General features: G+C 35.9%; 1 protein-coding gene across 10 annotated transcripts in view; it reads left to right on the forward strand.

Annotated features, from left to right (window-relative positions):
• Window positions 1-17,371, forward strand: part of LOC150098991 (NGFI-A-binding protein 1-like) — a 685,870-nt gene that overhangs the window by 576,652 nt on the left and 91,847 nt on the right. The gene's annotated exons all lie outside the window — the stretch shown is intronic.

A 17,371-nucleotide genomic window follows, 5' to 3' on the forward strand; every position in this document is an offset into this window, starting at 1 on the left:
AAAATGTTAACTATCTTATATAAGTATCAAAAAGTGTATATGACAGATGAGAACTGAAAAGAATGAAGGTGCTCATTTGGTGGCAGAGAGTTACGTTTTTATGTTTTTGGGCTTCTTCAGTTCAGTTTTTTATATTAATGAATGGTTTGGAATGGGAAGATGAGAATGTAAAGTTTGAGATGCTTGATAAGGAACAACTCTGATGTAGCATCCATATTGAATTAGTGTTGCAAATAATGAAGACATTTCACTGTTGCAAGATGTAAGGTTTAACATTTTGTATTGGAATTGCAGGTCGTGTATTATACTGATGAGACTGCGGATATTTGAATTGTGAAAAACCAATAGATCCAGAAATTAAAGTGGCTAGAAGGTTAAAATGCATTGCAAGAGTGGACAATGCAAGCAATTAGTGCTCTATTGAAAAAAGATTCTGTGAACAGGGATAAAAAGGTCATTATCCCTCATTAGAACGCATTCATCCGTCTATATCTACATTAGTTTGCACATGTATAGTCATATTTCACAAACAAAAAGGAGAGAATATAATTGTATAGGATGCGAGTGAGTTTCATATCAAGAATAGGAAAGAGAATAAGCTGTAATACAAAATCTTCCTTCCAGTGGATTACAAATTCAATTCATAGTTTCTTGCTGATGACAGCAGACTGCATTCTTATTTTTTAGTTGAACACACGAATGAACTAAAACTTGTGTCTATTTCTGCAAGCTTAAAAAGTGATCTCCAAACTGTTCTTCAAAGAGGCTCTGATAACCTTCTTAAGTTTAATGATATAATAACTCCATCCTATTATTATTTCTTTCAAAAAAATGTATCCCATTTATTTCACTAATCCTCAGATCTTTTGACAATAATCTTTTTTAAAATACCCGTGACTTCCTTCTTTTTTTTTTTTACATAAAATGTCTCCTCCTCTTCCTCCTGAGGATTCGAGTTACAGGCGGTTTTACCTCTAAACAACTATTAATATTATACAAATGATAGATATAGAAATCACCAAATACTCTGTGCACATGAGATTTGCTTTCCCTAAGATCCAGGGTTCCCTGAAAATGAACTGGCGCGGAACATTTCATTGATAACCAGTCACTCAGCAATTAACTCCACTCGCTTTCACACAGACATTCAGTTTCTCTTGCATGCATGTGTCTGCAGATACTTGATACTTCCTAAATCCATTGTGACCCATCAAAGATATCAGGATGATTCTTCCACTTTTGTAAATCTTGTTAGGACACGTGCAATATGTGGTCTCTACTCTTTCACAGTTGTCCTAAATTCAAGAACTATTTTTTTTTCATTTTCATTCATTTAGATTACTCCCCTCTCTTTTTGTATGTTCTAGAAAAGTAGTCTGTGGGTTTTCAAATCTGACTCTGAGAAGTTTTATTTCTTCTCAACGGGGGGGGGGGGGGTGGCTGCAGTCTGAATATCTGTAAAAGTATACCCTTGTTTGAAAAAGATGGGTTCAGTTCTCCTCTTAGTGCGAGAGAAACATGAAAACATTTCAACTGACAGTATACATGTTTTCATTCCATATAACGTATACTGGCCAGAGAACACACGTCACTTATAGACATACACTCGGTTCGTAATCTTAGTAACCAACCTTTAAAGCATTTAATCTAGGGATAAGATTTGCAGACCTGATCTTTAAAGTCAGGTGACCAAGCATTCGTCATAGGCCGTGGACTCTAGGGCACACCTTTATTGACCCAAAAAAATTGATTACTGAAAAGAGTGAAAAGAGAAAAAAGTTAGCCAGGGAGTAAAAGAATTTTGAGAAAGGGGAGTGCCTTAGTAGTTGCTTATCCTAGTGCGCCACTTAGTTTAATTCCAGCTTTGCCCGCTTATCATAATCTAGCATGTGAGCTGATTTGACAGCATAATTATTATGTCTGTAATTTAACAAATGAATATACATTTAAAAAAAATCGGTTGTGTATTTAAAAATCACTTTTGAATGAATTTTTTCTTCATTCATGATACTGTATGACTGTGAATTGGGTAATTCCCCTCATTATGCATTTTATTTATTTAACTAGAGTAACAAATGCAATCACACTAGATACAAATTTTGGATTTTATATTGCATATTTCAATCTAATAAAATTTTTCTGCTTTCTTCAAAATATAATGAATTGGAAACTGCAATTTCCGAAAATATATCATGAATATTTTCAAATGCATTTTATTATTATTATTTTTTTAAAATACAGTATATATCTCTTAACCGTAGCTTCTGGAAAGAAACTATCATAAATTGCAACGTTCGGCAACTGGCATACTAAAACACTGTTTACTTTTTGCAGGTTAAGACTAGTGCACTGCTTACAGGACGACAGAAATGACTCGAAGTTCCATGTTTGATCTCTAAACAGGGCTGGCTTAATGTTTGTATGACCTGTGCAGTGTCTCACAGGGCTCCGCGTTGGTACAGAACATAAATATGAAAAATGCATAAATTCCGTTGTATTAAATTTGCTAATTTTTTGCAAAGCAAATGGACAGGCATTTTTAAATTGGGAGAAATAAGGATTGGAGTGACACAACAATGAATATATAATAAGAGCTCTCAGACTGACGTCGCCAGGCATTTGTTTAGTCCTCCATTGCTTTACATGCATATATTGTAAAAAAAAAAATATATATATTGGATGTTGTCAATAACGTTCGTGGTCGCTTGCAGTTATATCTGTTGCAAACGAAATAGCTATGAATTTAAATTGTGAGGATATAATAACTGCTTTGCTGAAAAACGAGGAAGACTAAGGAAAACGTTTAACTCTTTGCAAGTTGAAATATGTAAACTATTTAATAACTATTTTTGCATTTATAATTTATTTTTATATTTTTAAATCCAAAATACAATATGAATGTGTGTATATTGAGAAGAAAGTGCATTTTTTTTTTTTTTTTTTTTTTTGAATCCACAGATTTTTTTTTTTTTAAGCCAAGAAATTTTGGACACCACAAGCGTATCTTGCATAAAGCCTCGGAAAAAATCTGTGGATTTATATTAAAAAAAAAAAAAAAAAAAAAAAAAAAAAAAAAAAAAATTACGCGCGCGCGTGTGTGTGTAATGACTTACATTACACACACACGCGACTATGCAAAATATCGAATATAGAACTCGTTATACGAGAATTTAGTGTCAAATGGTCCACGCGGTTAGCCTAGTGGCTGTGCGTTTCGCAACCATATAACTGGGGAAGGAGTGACCCAGGTTCGATTCCCGTCGAAGAAGTGAGGAATTTGCGGATCTTCCTCAGCCATAGCCAAGTTAGCCGATCATGGACGCGGGCAGTAGGGTGTTTTTGCGGCAGTTTATCTGGCGTTTTTCATCCCGCAAGTAAGCAAACTGGCCCTGTGAATACGTTAAGCATCTACAGCCATAGATGCTTAACCCCCCCCCCATTGAGGGGGATCAACTCTCCCCAGTAGGGACGGGGGAGAAAAAAGGGAGGAAACTACATACGAATAAATAAATAAAGTGTCAAATGGATGTATTTTCCCACATGATCGGCCTTACGAACTTTCATGTATGTATATACGGGCTACTAGTGCAATTTACAATCTAAATACACGTGAATGAGTTAAAAAACATCATACTGATGAACCAGGTATATAATTTTTTTCCCCATACAGTCGTACTGCATTTTTTAACACCAATTATTCACTATGATTAATTAAGGTAGCTCAGTGGATGCACGAAGGAAGACTTGCTTTCGAATCTAGTCAGCGACTAGAGGAAATGTTTCTAACTTTTTTTCGATCGGTTCCCGAGTTAGTCGATCTCCGGCATGGGCAAGCGGGTTTTTTCTCGTATAAACTCGGGTTTTTCGTTCTGTAAACGCAAGAAAATCGACCGTAGAACCCACATCATCTCAGACATTAAATATATTGTGTAAGAGTTAGGGACCACGAGATGGCGGCACTTGTTGAGCCGTCACTGTGTACCGCTTAATTAGTGATAGCCCTTGGCAGCTATCTCTGCTTGGGTACCAGTCCTGACACCCAACATGACACCCCTATATCCTTTTGCCAGGATGAGATCAGAACAATACTGTCCAAATTAGACACAAAAAAGTCTCTAATTGGGGAATGATGGCATTCCCCAATTGTTCTGAAAGTTTGTGTTCCAGAACTTATCCCTATCCTATGTCACCTATATATATATATATATATATATACTCTCCTACATCACTGGAATCTACCCCACAAACTGGAAATTGGCCTATATTCAGCCCATTCCCAAGAAGGGTGACAAGTCACTGCCATGCAATTACCACCCTATCTCGCTTACCTCAATCCTATCAGCGGTAATGGGAAAAATCATCAATTCCCAACTCCTACACTATCTTGAAGGCACTCGCCAAATAAATGACTGCCAGTATGGATTCTGCCACTGCTGATCAACAGGAGATCTACTCACATACATCGCCCATCTCTGGACAAATGCTATGGAGAGGTTTGGCGAATCTCAAGTGGTTACATTAGATATCTCCAAAGCCTTTGACTGCGTCTGGCACAAAGGCTTACTAGGCAAACTACCATCATTCCGTCTGACCCAGGACTTCTGTAGGTGGATTGCCAGTTTTCTGTCCGGATGCACACTGTGTGTGATGGTGGATGGCTTCCTGTCCTCTCACCACTCAGTTAATGCTGGGATCCCACAAGGTTCTGTCCTCTCACCAACCCTCTTCCTGCTTTATATCAATGACCTACTGCAATTGACCTCCAACCCAATACACAGTTTTGCAGACGACAGCACATTACACTCCTTGCTTGCATTTGATAAGCCTTACCCTACACAACTCACCTCAACCTACAGAACATCAACCACCACCACCTTCAACTCTGATCTCCAAGCCATCCTACAATGGGGTTCGGAGAACCTCATAAATTTCAATGCCAATAAAACCCAGTTCTGTACTATTTCCCATAAAAAAGAACAATTTTTCCCCAGTATTTTTGATGATACCCAAATTTCCAGAGAGTTTGAGATCTCATTCCTTGGAATCACCCTCACATCAAACCTCTCCTGGCACAAACATATCTCAAACATTGCATCCTCAGCCTCAAAAAAACTAGGATTTCTCTTTCGCTCAAGATGTTACTTCACCCAGAACAGCTATTAACATTATACAAGTCACAAATCCGCCCAACTATTGAATACTGCTCCCACATATGGGATGGGTCCCCTAAAAGCTCTCTCAAAATGCTCGACTCAATACAGAGGAGAGCAATTAGACTTATCAATGATCCATCCCCTTACCAACTCTCCCCCACCCCCACTTTCACAGACGTATGGGTTCTGCAGTATGTTTATTCTACAAATATTTCCATGGGAAAAGCTCATCTGAAATAACATCAATAATTCCCCCACTCAGTACTAAGGTCATTGGAATACGTGCAGCTGCTGCACAACATCCCTTCACAGTATACCTAGAAACAAACAGAACAAGTTTCTTTTCCTCTTCCTTCATCCCTGCAACTGCTGCACTGTGGAACAGTCTCCCACCTGCTGTGTTTCCCAAGGAATACAACTTGAAATCATTCAAATCAAATGTAAACAAATTGCTCCTTTCCCAACCCACTGCCCATACACGGTACTAATGTACTATAGGTTGACCAACCAACCTCCTGTGTATGGGCCCAACATAAAAAAAGAAGTGGAAATTGAACTGCCCACTCAGTCTCCAAAAGTTAGATAGGGCTAAAATGGCCTCGCCTACTTCCTATATAAAATAAAAAGGCGTTAGCTGATTTTTTTTGAGAACTAAAAATACAGTTATTTGCAGCACTGTTTTTTTTGTTGAAACTTTTTATGATTTAGTCAAGTAATGGCATCAATAATGTTATCTCCGCTAACATTATTGATGCCATTACTTGACTTCATCGATGCATTTGATTTCTAAAAGAGTACACTAACAACAATAATCCCCTAACACCTTGTATTTCCCCAAAGGGAGTAGGCGAGGTTGTTTAATCCTAACATTTGGAGATTAGTAGGCAGCCACTTACCGATAAGTGATCCATAACGATTGATTTTAATTGGCCATCCAGAAAGGAGAATACAGTTGACATCTGCTGTCGATTTTCCTCGAGTTACCGGATTACAAACGCGAGTTTCTAGGAAGAGAAACTTCATCTGTCTATTCCAGAGATCGACCAACTCGGGAACCAGTGGAAGAAAGGCTTAGAAAAAAGTTCCTCTAGTTAGCGACTAAAATCGAACATACAACCCTTTTTATTAGGATGGTAGCGTCCAGGATGCAAACGTCATTTCTATACGGCTACACAGCTCCGTCCCTAACAAGATTATGAAATCCAAAAACTTAAGGGACATTTCAAATAAATTGGTGTGAATCTGGGAGTACTATCAGACGTTGCTGAAATCCAGCTATCTCATACAACAAAAATTCTTTTCTATTACATTTAAAACGGACGAAGTAGTTAGTTCAGTGGGTAATAGGACAGGAATAGATGAATACTGCTGCTTGTGAAGCAATGTTATTTTATTTAACTAGGTGCTTACTGGTATTTTGTGGTATGCACAAAATATTCTGTTTCCTCACAAGATGATTTTATTAAACAAATATAAAGAGAAATTTCTGTATTCATTTAGGATTTGCGAATCCAACACAACAAAGATTCTGGTAATCAGCCATTCAGAAACTAATTGCAGAAGCTACATTGGGAGGGGATCTTCAGCCATCACTATTTTAAGAACAGTGTCTCCTTCTATTATCTGATAATGCTTCAGTCATACTTCTCGACTCCACTCTTAAAAAGTGACATAATCATCTAACAATTAAGCAAGCGTTTTTTTTTTCTAGGAAATGTCTTATAATTTCAGACACTTTTACCACTACTGTCATATGTAGACACAGTGCCCTCCCATCCAACAGTTCTACACTGTTAAACCTCAGTTAACTGTTATTTCTGTAAACTGAAATAAAAAATAAAGGCTTTTGGTTCATGAAACACTTATACTTCTACAGAATTCCCTGTGAACCATGATCTTATCTTTTCTTGAAAACTGAAAAAGAGGAATATATATTCATTTAATACGTATCCAATCTCTCCACCACCCCTGTGCCGCCTGTTTGCTATAATACATTAGCTCCTGATTTAACAGAAAAGTAGCTCAGTGGAAGTTGCATCCTCTGCTCTTGGTCACTCGAAATGAGATTTAGATTCGGGTCTTGTCGCTGACTGGAGGATCTTTTTCTAAGACTATTTTCGACCGGTTCCCGAGTTAGTCGATCTCTGGCACTGGCAAGGGATTTTCCTCCCGGAAACTCGGGTTTTTCGTCTCGTAAACTCATAAAAACGACCGTTGTACCCACATTATTTCAGACAGTAACATATCCTGTTAGGTTTAGGTACCAAGAGATAGCAGCACTTGTTTGCCAGCCTCTTCATCAGTGGCTGCCTATAATTAGTGATAGACATGGGCCAGCTATCTCTGATTGGCTACCAGTGGAGATTGAACTGCCCACTCAGTCTCCAAAAGCTATGGTATAAAGGCCTCGCCTACTCCCTATAAGAGAATAAAAGGTATTAGCTGATGTATTATTTATTTATTTTATAAATCCACTGTTTGCTTCCCTTATGAAAACAGTAACCCACTAAACATTTATGTAACTTTAATTTTAATTCGAAATGACATATTTGGTTCCGCTCTTAATACTACTATACATAACTGAATGCTGAAAATAGTCAAGTTTAAACAACTAATTCGATTTTTATGAATACCTTTGTTAAACTGCTGAATTTGTCTTTCTGGAAAAAAAAATCGTACGGTTTCGTTAAATTTAAATGAAAGGAAACGAAAGTAATAAATAAAAAATTAATAAAAACGGAAAATAATTCATTATATACTTATTAAGAGGTTCAGGTGAGATTTGCGTTGTCACAACACAATAATATATTCCCAGTAAGTAAATAATTTTGAACGCTTTATTTTTTACAAGCTATGATGACTCTGTCTTCAGTGGCATATCATCTTAAAGAGAAGAAAGTCTGCAACCTCTTATATAAAAAAAAGTGAATGGTTTGTTTTTACCCCTTTATGTATTTCAAATTTCATTTCCTTTTATTTGCGTCAATGATATAAATCTTGTACATAATCTACTTTTTCAAGAAGGCTAATTCACCAAGAGACCTGCAATAGCGTATCGAATGCATGCGAAGGAGTCTCTAGCCAAAGTACATAGTTATCAAGTCTGTCCAAATTGAAAGTCTTTTAAGTAATTTGCCAGTTGAATCATGATACCATTATAAAGAATAAATCTATCATTCATCTAATGCCTTATTTTAATTCTCTAAAGTGAATACGCAATACTAATTTAGGCCATATTTTTGTGGAAATTAGTAGATAGTTGGTTTCCACCTCTCACATTCACCAAAATTGAGTAGATTCCTAATGGTATTTCTAATGACTGAATAAGAAACAGTATTTCTCATCCTAATAAGTATTTTTATATATACTTGTGTATTCTACATTCAATGAATATTAAACATAAAAATGCGTATCTTATCTTGTTTGTTTATTAGGTGAGAATGGTAGATCTGAAGAGAATCTGACGATTTCAAGTTATTATTTCTCTTTAAAATAATTTCTTGTTTGAGAAAGCTTAAGTATTAGAAAAAATGAGATCATCCAGGAAATATTTAATTTCTAATAAAAGAACTATGAGAAGATTGAAATACTGGTTTCCTTTCTCTACCAGAGAAATGTATGCTCGATTGGCATAATTGTATTCATCTGAGGTTTTTTAATTGTGCACTGCTAAGTTTCTGAAATGACAAGAATGCAGTCAAAGCACTGGCATTTCATTTCGCTGACATTTATATTCATTCATTTTGTGACAGAAGGTAAAGTGATGATCGCCGATGAAGAAGGAATATTTTGGTAATGAAGAAAAAGATCCAATAATTTTCCTCGCGGTTTTAGAAAGGAGTGAGATAAGAACAATGGATCGAGAATGGGATGTGATAATTTGTCTCCTTCCTTGAACAGTCATACCTAGGCATGCCCCGAAGCTACAGATAGAATTATGCTAGAGCAATGAAACAACATAGAAAGGCGACATATGAGTAAGACTAGGACTGAAAATAGTTGATAAAATACAATTAGTACTAGAAGACTTGAAGTTGTTCAATGCTTACCTAATAAAGGAATATCAAGGGAGAGGTGGCTATGAAATTTTGACTCGGTTACCGCCGAACTAACTAAGATTAACAGATCAATCATTATGTGTATTTGTCGATTGTGTATTTGCGGGATAAAGTTTTCGGAAGGAAACACCACATGCGTATGAAACAGCTAATTACTGATCATGAGGTATATGGTACTTAGAGATATTCTTGGTTAATAATGCAGCAGTATCAGGATTAAGATCAGCTTTGTCTTTTTAAGATTGAAGGAAAACCTGCGGATAACACGTACTGGTGAAAGTAACAACTAAGGGCTTTAGCTAGGAACTTAAGAATGATTGTCTTTGGATATGATACTTTTTTAGCAATCTCCATGGCTAAAATAAATTATATCGTTTTATCTGAATGCGTTCGTAATCTGTTTAGAGGTAAGAACTTCAGTACACACTCAACGTTAAAGCTGAGATTTTGGTTTCAACTATTGTCAGGTGCACGTTTGGAGGTTAGAATTACGGCTGAAGCAACTAAAACTATCAGGATACTGTATTTACTGCACTCTTCTGGCCCATTTTTCCTTTTACAAGGCAGTAAAACCGTGCCACTTTCTTTATGTAAAACAAGCTACAAAACCCTTATAGAAATTCATTCGCTTATTAGATGTTAACCTATGTCTTTCCAACTAAATGGTATCATCAACCAGAGCTATGTGAGACAATCTATTACGCCTGGTAATCTCTTGTATATTCTCCAGCTGATTTGCCTGTTTCGGAGTGTGAAAAACCAAAGTTACTGGGATTCAAACTAAGCTATTTCCAATCGAAGGGGAATATCAACCGAACTAAGCATGAGGATAAAGATACACATCCAGGAGAGGGAAAAATTCAGTACGATGAATGAGAGCAAGTATCGGAAAGAAAATTTTCTTAAACTAAACATTTCTTTTGATTAAATTATCGAAAGCAGTAGTCCAGCCAGAAAAATAACGGACACTACAAATAGTTCCACTAGGTATCATAGTTTTTATAAATGTGAACTGCTGCAATCAAAGCTTGTAAGACAGTAAGCAAGATAAGCGCTACATAAGAGTTCTGGTAAATAGCAGTAAATTGAAAAAAAATTGTTTTATTGTCATTAAAATGAGCAAAAGTGATATTTGGGAGAATTTAAACAAAAGAAAGTTTAAAAATGTGTGGATCTCTTGTTTAGTGCTAGAGTAACTGGCTTGAGCTCACATTCAGAACAGTATTTTTTATTCGTATAAAATTCCTGTCCAAAGGTATTTGGAATTCAAGCAGTATTAATAAACATTTCTTGTAATGTTTATTAATACTCGTTATAACGACTGGTTTTTTTGAACACTACTGCACTCCATGAATCTTATTATGATTATTTCATGACATCTCCAAGGGTTCATCGCAGGAAGGCAATCAAAAGGCGCAATGTTCCGTTGTTCTAACAATTATGCTACGAAGGCATAACCCTTACAGAACGTTTTCTGTTTTAAATCACTCAGGACAGGAAACTCAACAATTGCAAAGACCTACCACTCTTCTCCCCAGAAGAGATCTCCATATTTAACTTTAATCCAACTTTTAGAGATTCACAAGATAGGAAGAAATGATGATATTAACCTTCCACTCAAAGTGGCACCTGGAAAAGGAGTCTGCTAACGTTTTTCCCCAACGGAAGTAGGCTAGGCCATTTAGCCCTAACTAATTTTTGAAGATTAGTGGGTAGCTAGCCTCCTTTTTTTAGCTAATCACAGAATAGTTGGCGGACTATTTTGTGATTTTAATTGGTACCCTTAGAGGAGAGTGTAGCAGACAACCTTCACCAATACCATATACTGTATTATTGTCTGAAATTGTACTGTATGTTCTGGGATAGATTTTCTTGAGTTTGCAGATAAAAAAAAACAGCTTTCCATAAGAAAAAAAATCCGTATTCCCATCAGAGATAGACTAACTCGAGAACCGATCGTAGGTTTTTCTTCTGCAAACTCAAGAAAATCTATCCTAGAACTTATACTATTTCAGACATTAATACAGTATATAATTGCATGTGCCTTCGGGCCATTTTGTCTTATGTGATGAAAAATCCTAGTTTGTGGGGGAACCTTGCTACCTTCATGGGAGAGGCTTAAATAAAAGATTTTCTAGTGAGGCGATATTGAAATCACTTAAATTTTTTGAAATCGTGGTCTTCTGTAATTTATTTTTATGAAAGCTTTTTTGTTGTTGTTGGTGCCAACAGAAAATTTCCTTTTGTCCAACTATAGTGTTTTGGCTTTATTCATTCACTGCAGTGTATCGGATCTGAGAATTCAACTGGATATCATTGCATTTTTTATTTTATTTTATTTTTTTCATGCGTTTAGATTTTGGGTGTTGGTGATGCTTACCTTTTTGTGATTTAATTTTATTAAATATTTGGATGATTTATTTTCTTTAAAGTTAACCTAGTTTTATATTTAAGTGATTCATCCGCTAAAAAGCATATAATAATAATGATAAGTTAGCAAATTTATTTTATTTTTTTACATAAAATAATCTACTGTAGTTGAAATACATTTACTTGTCAACCATATGATTTTGGAGGGGGGGGGGTGCATTAGGTGCTGTTGTTTTATACTGGTGCCAACAGTATCAGTGAGAAATGGTTATCGATAACGGGCTGCACAAACGAATTGAAAATTTTTGTGGACACGTGCGATTGTTACCGATAGAGAAGCATTTAACATCTCAGCTGAGCTAATAGAATAGAAGGAAGAAAATGCGGAAGTTTGGCTTATTACCCAAGAAAATGACTTGGATGATTGTGAAAGTTCTACTGAAAAAAAAAAAAAGAAAAATTTTATAAATTTGAGGAAATAAAGTTATTAGCAGTTTGTGTTGAGTTAGGGAAATGACCTACACGTCCAATACTTGTTTATTCTTTATAGTCTCTGGTGAAACACGAACAAAACGAAGCAGAAACTTTTCACTTTTCAAAATGTTGATGGAAATTTTGATCTTAAAATGGCCTGATTACAAGTTAGGTAAGCCCTTATAACTTAACATAGGATTTACCAAACTTATAAACTGGAAGTGCTTCTGAGGGATTAAGGGAGGGGAAATTTACAAATTGTTCCTCCTTTAAATACACCAGCACTTTCTAATATACATAAAAGCAGACACTCCTAAAGTTTGCAAGTGAAAGACTATTATGAAAAGCTTAAAAAAAATACTTTATCTATTCCCCCCCCCCAAAATCCTCCATTTGTTGTGTTGTTTCAGGTACATATCTATAAATCTAAATAGTTAATAATTCTTTTTTTTTTTTTTTTTTGAATTATTAGTGACAGAGCAGTAGATTTTAAGAATTCAAATCTCTTAAATTTTAAAAGAAATTCAATTTAATTAAAATCCTTTCCAAACCAGTATGTCACATATCACACATAATGGAAATAGATGAATGGAAAACTGATAGAGATAATTCATAAAGCAGCCTCTGAAGTACTTGAAAAGAAAAACATAAAAAATTTGGAATATACATATAGAAAATGCAGTAAAAGAAAAACAAATGGTATACAAATTATTCCTTCAAGCATATAAAAACAAAAGAAAAATAGCTAAAATCATAGTACAGAAAGGTCAAGATCCTTGGGACAGATTTATTAATAAAATAGAAGAAGATATACATGGAAGACAAGACATAACCTATAAAATATTAAGGAAATTGAACAATGAAGAAAGAGTTACAGCTGAAATCAACATGATACAAGAGAAACAATGGATAGAACATTATAAGAATTTATGGTATGACCCAAATTTAATAACATAAAATAATGAAGAAATCAGTACTGATATAGAACCAATTAGAAGAACTAAAAGAAGATATAAAGATATCAACAAATAGAAAATCAGCTAGATTAGATAGCATAAATACAGAGCTTTGGAAACATGGTGGAGAATATTTACATCGCAGATTCTTAAAATTAATAAATAATGGAGGATATGTGAGGTTTCATTAGATTGGTGTCCACGTGGTTAGCCTAGTGGCTGTGCGCTTCACAACCATATGACTGGGGAAGGAGTGTCCCAGGTTCGATTCCCATCGAAGACATGAGGAATTTGAGGATCTTCCTCAGCCATAGCCAAGTTAGCCGGTCTTGGGCACGGGCAGTAGGGTTTTTTCTGCCAGTTTATCTGGCGTTTTTCATCTCGCAAGCAGACAAACCGGCCCCGTGAATACACGTGGATCTACAGCCATAAATACTTAACTCCCCCATGAGGGGGCTCAACTTAGCCCAGTAGGGACAGGGGAGAAAAAGGGAGGAAACTCCAAACGAATAAATAAAAATTAGATTAGTCAAAAGCAAAAGTTACATCTATATTTAAGAAAGGAGATGATTGTGGAAATTACAGAGGAATGAGTTTAATACCAACCACAACCACCAAACGCAACTACCTTCATCACCTACACCAATGCCATTTACCGCAGACAACCACCACTAGTATTTTCACAGACAATCACGAACATCCATGCCCACGGTGGGATTCGAACCCACAGGCTTTTGGCTGGAGAGCAGATATGCTAACCACACCAGCATGATTGACTGATTTGGCTGATGTGTTAGCCTCTGATAATACCTCACTGGAAATCAATTGATTTCCAGTGAAGTATTATCAGGTAAAATCCATATCTCGTTTCTTGTATTGCACCACTACTGTTATTTGGAATGCATTATTATTATTATTATTATTTACATTATCTCCATGAGTCCAGAAACTCATCATGGGAAACTTACACTAACGTTTACACACACAAAACCTATCATACTCTCCTTAAACTTATTCACTGTCAGGGCACTCATGGCTAATTCTGGCAATTCATTCCACTCATTCACCACTTTCCATACAAAACATCTAGTCTGCACACACACACACTTACAAACTACACTCTTCTATGGATGGCCACTTGTTTTCCGTATGTTATATATCAAAAAATTTTCTTTGCATCAATTTTATTTTTAATATCTAATAAGTTTCTATCATATCCCTTTAATATCTTATAAGTTTCTATCATGCCCCCTCTTTTCCACCTATCAACTAGACTGTAACCCACACACCTTCAACTTATTATCACAGGGAGCATTCCATAGACCTGTCACCAGCTTAGTCACTTGTCTCTGAATCCTCTCTACCACCTTCTGATACCAAAAAAAAAAAAAAAAACCCAGGTGACCAAATCTGTGCACACTAGTCAAGGTGCAGCCAAATCATATTCTTATAAAGAGGGATAATAACTTCTCCATCTTTACTTGTTAGCATGTTTTTTCAACATCCAAGTAATCCTTTGAGCTGTTTTACCAAATTTGCAATATGCTCTCTGAACTTCAACTCTGTCCACAATTATCCCCAAGTCCCTAGCCTCATCAACATACCAGTACCAGGTTGCATACTCTATCAATGTGATAGAGTATGCAACCTTTTTAAACCAAAGTGCATAACCTCATTTTGCAACATTAAATTGACAGTTATTATCCTTGCATACAATGCAAATTTACTTAAATCACCCTGCAAGATGATTTAAGTAAATTAGGCAAGTCTGATGCTGAGGATTGTATCTAAGAAGCTCTTGGGTCATTTTCTTGGGACTGTACTGCTCCAAGATGCCACTTAGGTGGCATCTTGGAGTAGTCATGATTGGAAAAAGGAACAGAAGTGGAAAAAGTGATCCCAGGTGTAAATGCACTCAAATTATTCTAGTGATGAAAATTATAAAGAAATGTGAAGGTGGCCGTAGGAGGTGATCTTGGTCTCATACGATCAAAAGTGATTATGGTTGTGAAGGATTCAGCTTGTATATAAAAGAACACATGAAAGGATGTCTGTTTAAATTTTCCAATAATAACAACAACAAAAAAAAAAGTTCTGGTGCTATTTAGGAAAAATTGTTAACTTTGTGTCTGTAAAAGCAAATTCAAAAGTGCATTCTGCTAAGCTTTATTTGGACAATGGCAAGAAGTATTTTCAAAGACAAAATCTAAGGATTCCGATGGTTTTTGATCCTTTATGCAAGTAATGGTTGGTTTGTGCGATTTAAGAGCTGTGTTTTTAGACGTCATTACAAGATTTATGAAGAGAAGTCACTATTCAGTCATTTCTTGACGAGGAAGGTCATGGCCAATTTTAACTGTTTTATTTTTTGTTTTCTCATATTTATAGTGTATTATATTACTTTGCATTAATAGAAACTATGAAAGTTTCCTAAAAATGACCCAAGAGCTTCTTAGATACAATCCTTGGCATCGTTAAAAGACATGATTGCTGTCCAAGCTTCCATATATTCGCTTTTTATTAGTGCATTGTTTTTAAAAGTTTTCAATGGCCTGACAGCTGTTTGTTTCTCTTCAGAGGCCAGGCAGGAACAACATGTTTAAAACTGCCCAATTTCTAAAACCTTGGAACAGGTGATCTTTAAAAGGCCACTGCAAACTTGTGCTCAAAGGATCACTGTCTGGTATCCGTCAAACTACCTGACAACTAAGCTGATCCTCAGCCCAACACCGCCAGAAGCAAGTCCACTACTGCACCAGGCCTTCATTTGGCAAAGCGGAAGACAAGCCGCCAAAATAATGGACAGGCAGATACTTAAGTAAAACCCCCTCTAAAAATTAGGCAATCCCCCAGACCACTCCCTACGAGGGACTGAAAGATCGTCCAACTCAGCTTTGGTTCCACTCCATGACAGGCTCACTCTACCACTGAGCAGAACTGCTCATGTTCCAGGGAAAAGCATCCACCGACAAAGCCCCACACAGGTCATGCCAGAAAACACTTTCCCTGGAGATTTAGATTGCTCTCACAAAGCAAATCCCCAAAATCTAAGCTCCCCCTCACTGGGAGCAAAATTCCGGGTGAAACCTTAAGAGAGCATTCAATACTAAGGAAATCAAAAGCCATAGAAATGTATTTTTCATTAGTAAACTCTCGGTTGGGGCATGAAAGTAATTACCTAAAAAAAAAAAAAAAAAAAGCCATAGGCTTCATTTTGGCGATGTAAAATTACATAGGCAAAGTGGATTTTAGATCCAACATTATTCCAAATATTGTTTGTAGAAACTATGACAGTTTCATAAAAATGACTAGAGCTTACAAGAAACAATCCTTGGCATCGGAGAGTTTTTTAAAGTTTAACTGGCCTAGTAATTAATAATATTAATGTACTACTGTCTATATCAGTGGTTCTTAATCGGTGTTCCCTGGAACACTTGTGTTCTGCGAACTGGTTACAACTGTCCCGCCAGTGAAAGATGTCACATGACACAGTTCTGAGTGTAGTTGGCTACTCAGAATAAAAATGTCGAGGGAATTATTTCTGTTATAACAGAGCATTTAACAATATTGGAAGAAACGATTTCAAGTTACTTTCCTTCCTTAATACACACAATTATGACTGGATACGAAATTCATTTGGCACAGTCAATACATCGAGTTGTGAATTTTCGTTACAAGAAGAAGAACAATTAGTTACCTTGTCAACGGATCATCCTGTAAAAATGAAATTCTCTGAAATAACTCTTGAGGGATTTTTGATTTTTGTCCAAGCCGAATACCCAGCTCTCTCCACAGGGGCACTGAAAATTTTGTTACAATTTTCAACATTATGTTTGTGTGAGCTCAATATTAACCAATATAAACACTAAAAAGCGTGAAAGACTTACTAATATAGACAAAGAGATGAGGGTAGCTATATCACATATTAGATCAGATATTGCCGAAATCTGTAAAAGCTCACAATCTCAAGTATCGCATTAAAATAAGTTCCATTTCTATAAAAGGCAAGTCCATGCATATATTTTTATTGTTAGTTTTATGACCCTAATGCTTTTGGTGTTCCCCAAATTTTTCTTATAATCAAACGTGTTCTGTGACTTTGAAAAGGTTAAGAACCACTCTCTCTCTCTCTCTCTCTATATATATATATATATATATTGTAAACAATATGTGTGATTAACCAGAAGGGTGGGTTAATTCTGACTTAAGTATAGGTTTGCAGAATATAACTCTTATATTACTTAATGTCTCTGCACTTAACCATAGGGTCATGTTTTTCCTCATGTAGCAAATAATAATAATAGTAGTAGTAGTGAATGAATTTCATTGCTTGTTATGAGACTACTGTTCTGTTTATTGA

The sequence above is a fragment of the Typopeltis vanoorti genome, chromosome 15, assembly GCF_054136105.1.
Source record: "Typopeltis vanoorti isolate ZY-2024b chromosome 15, IOZ_Tvanoo_1.0, whole genome shotgun sequence".
Classification (NCBI taxonomy): domain Eukaryota; kingdom Metazoa; phylum Arthropoda; class Arachnida; order Uropygi; family Thelyphonidae; genus Typopeltis; species Typopeltis vanoorti.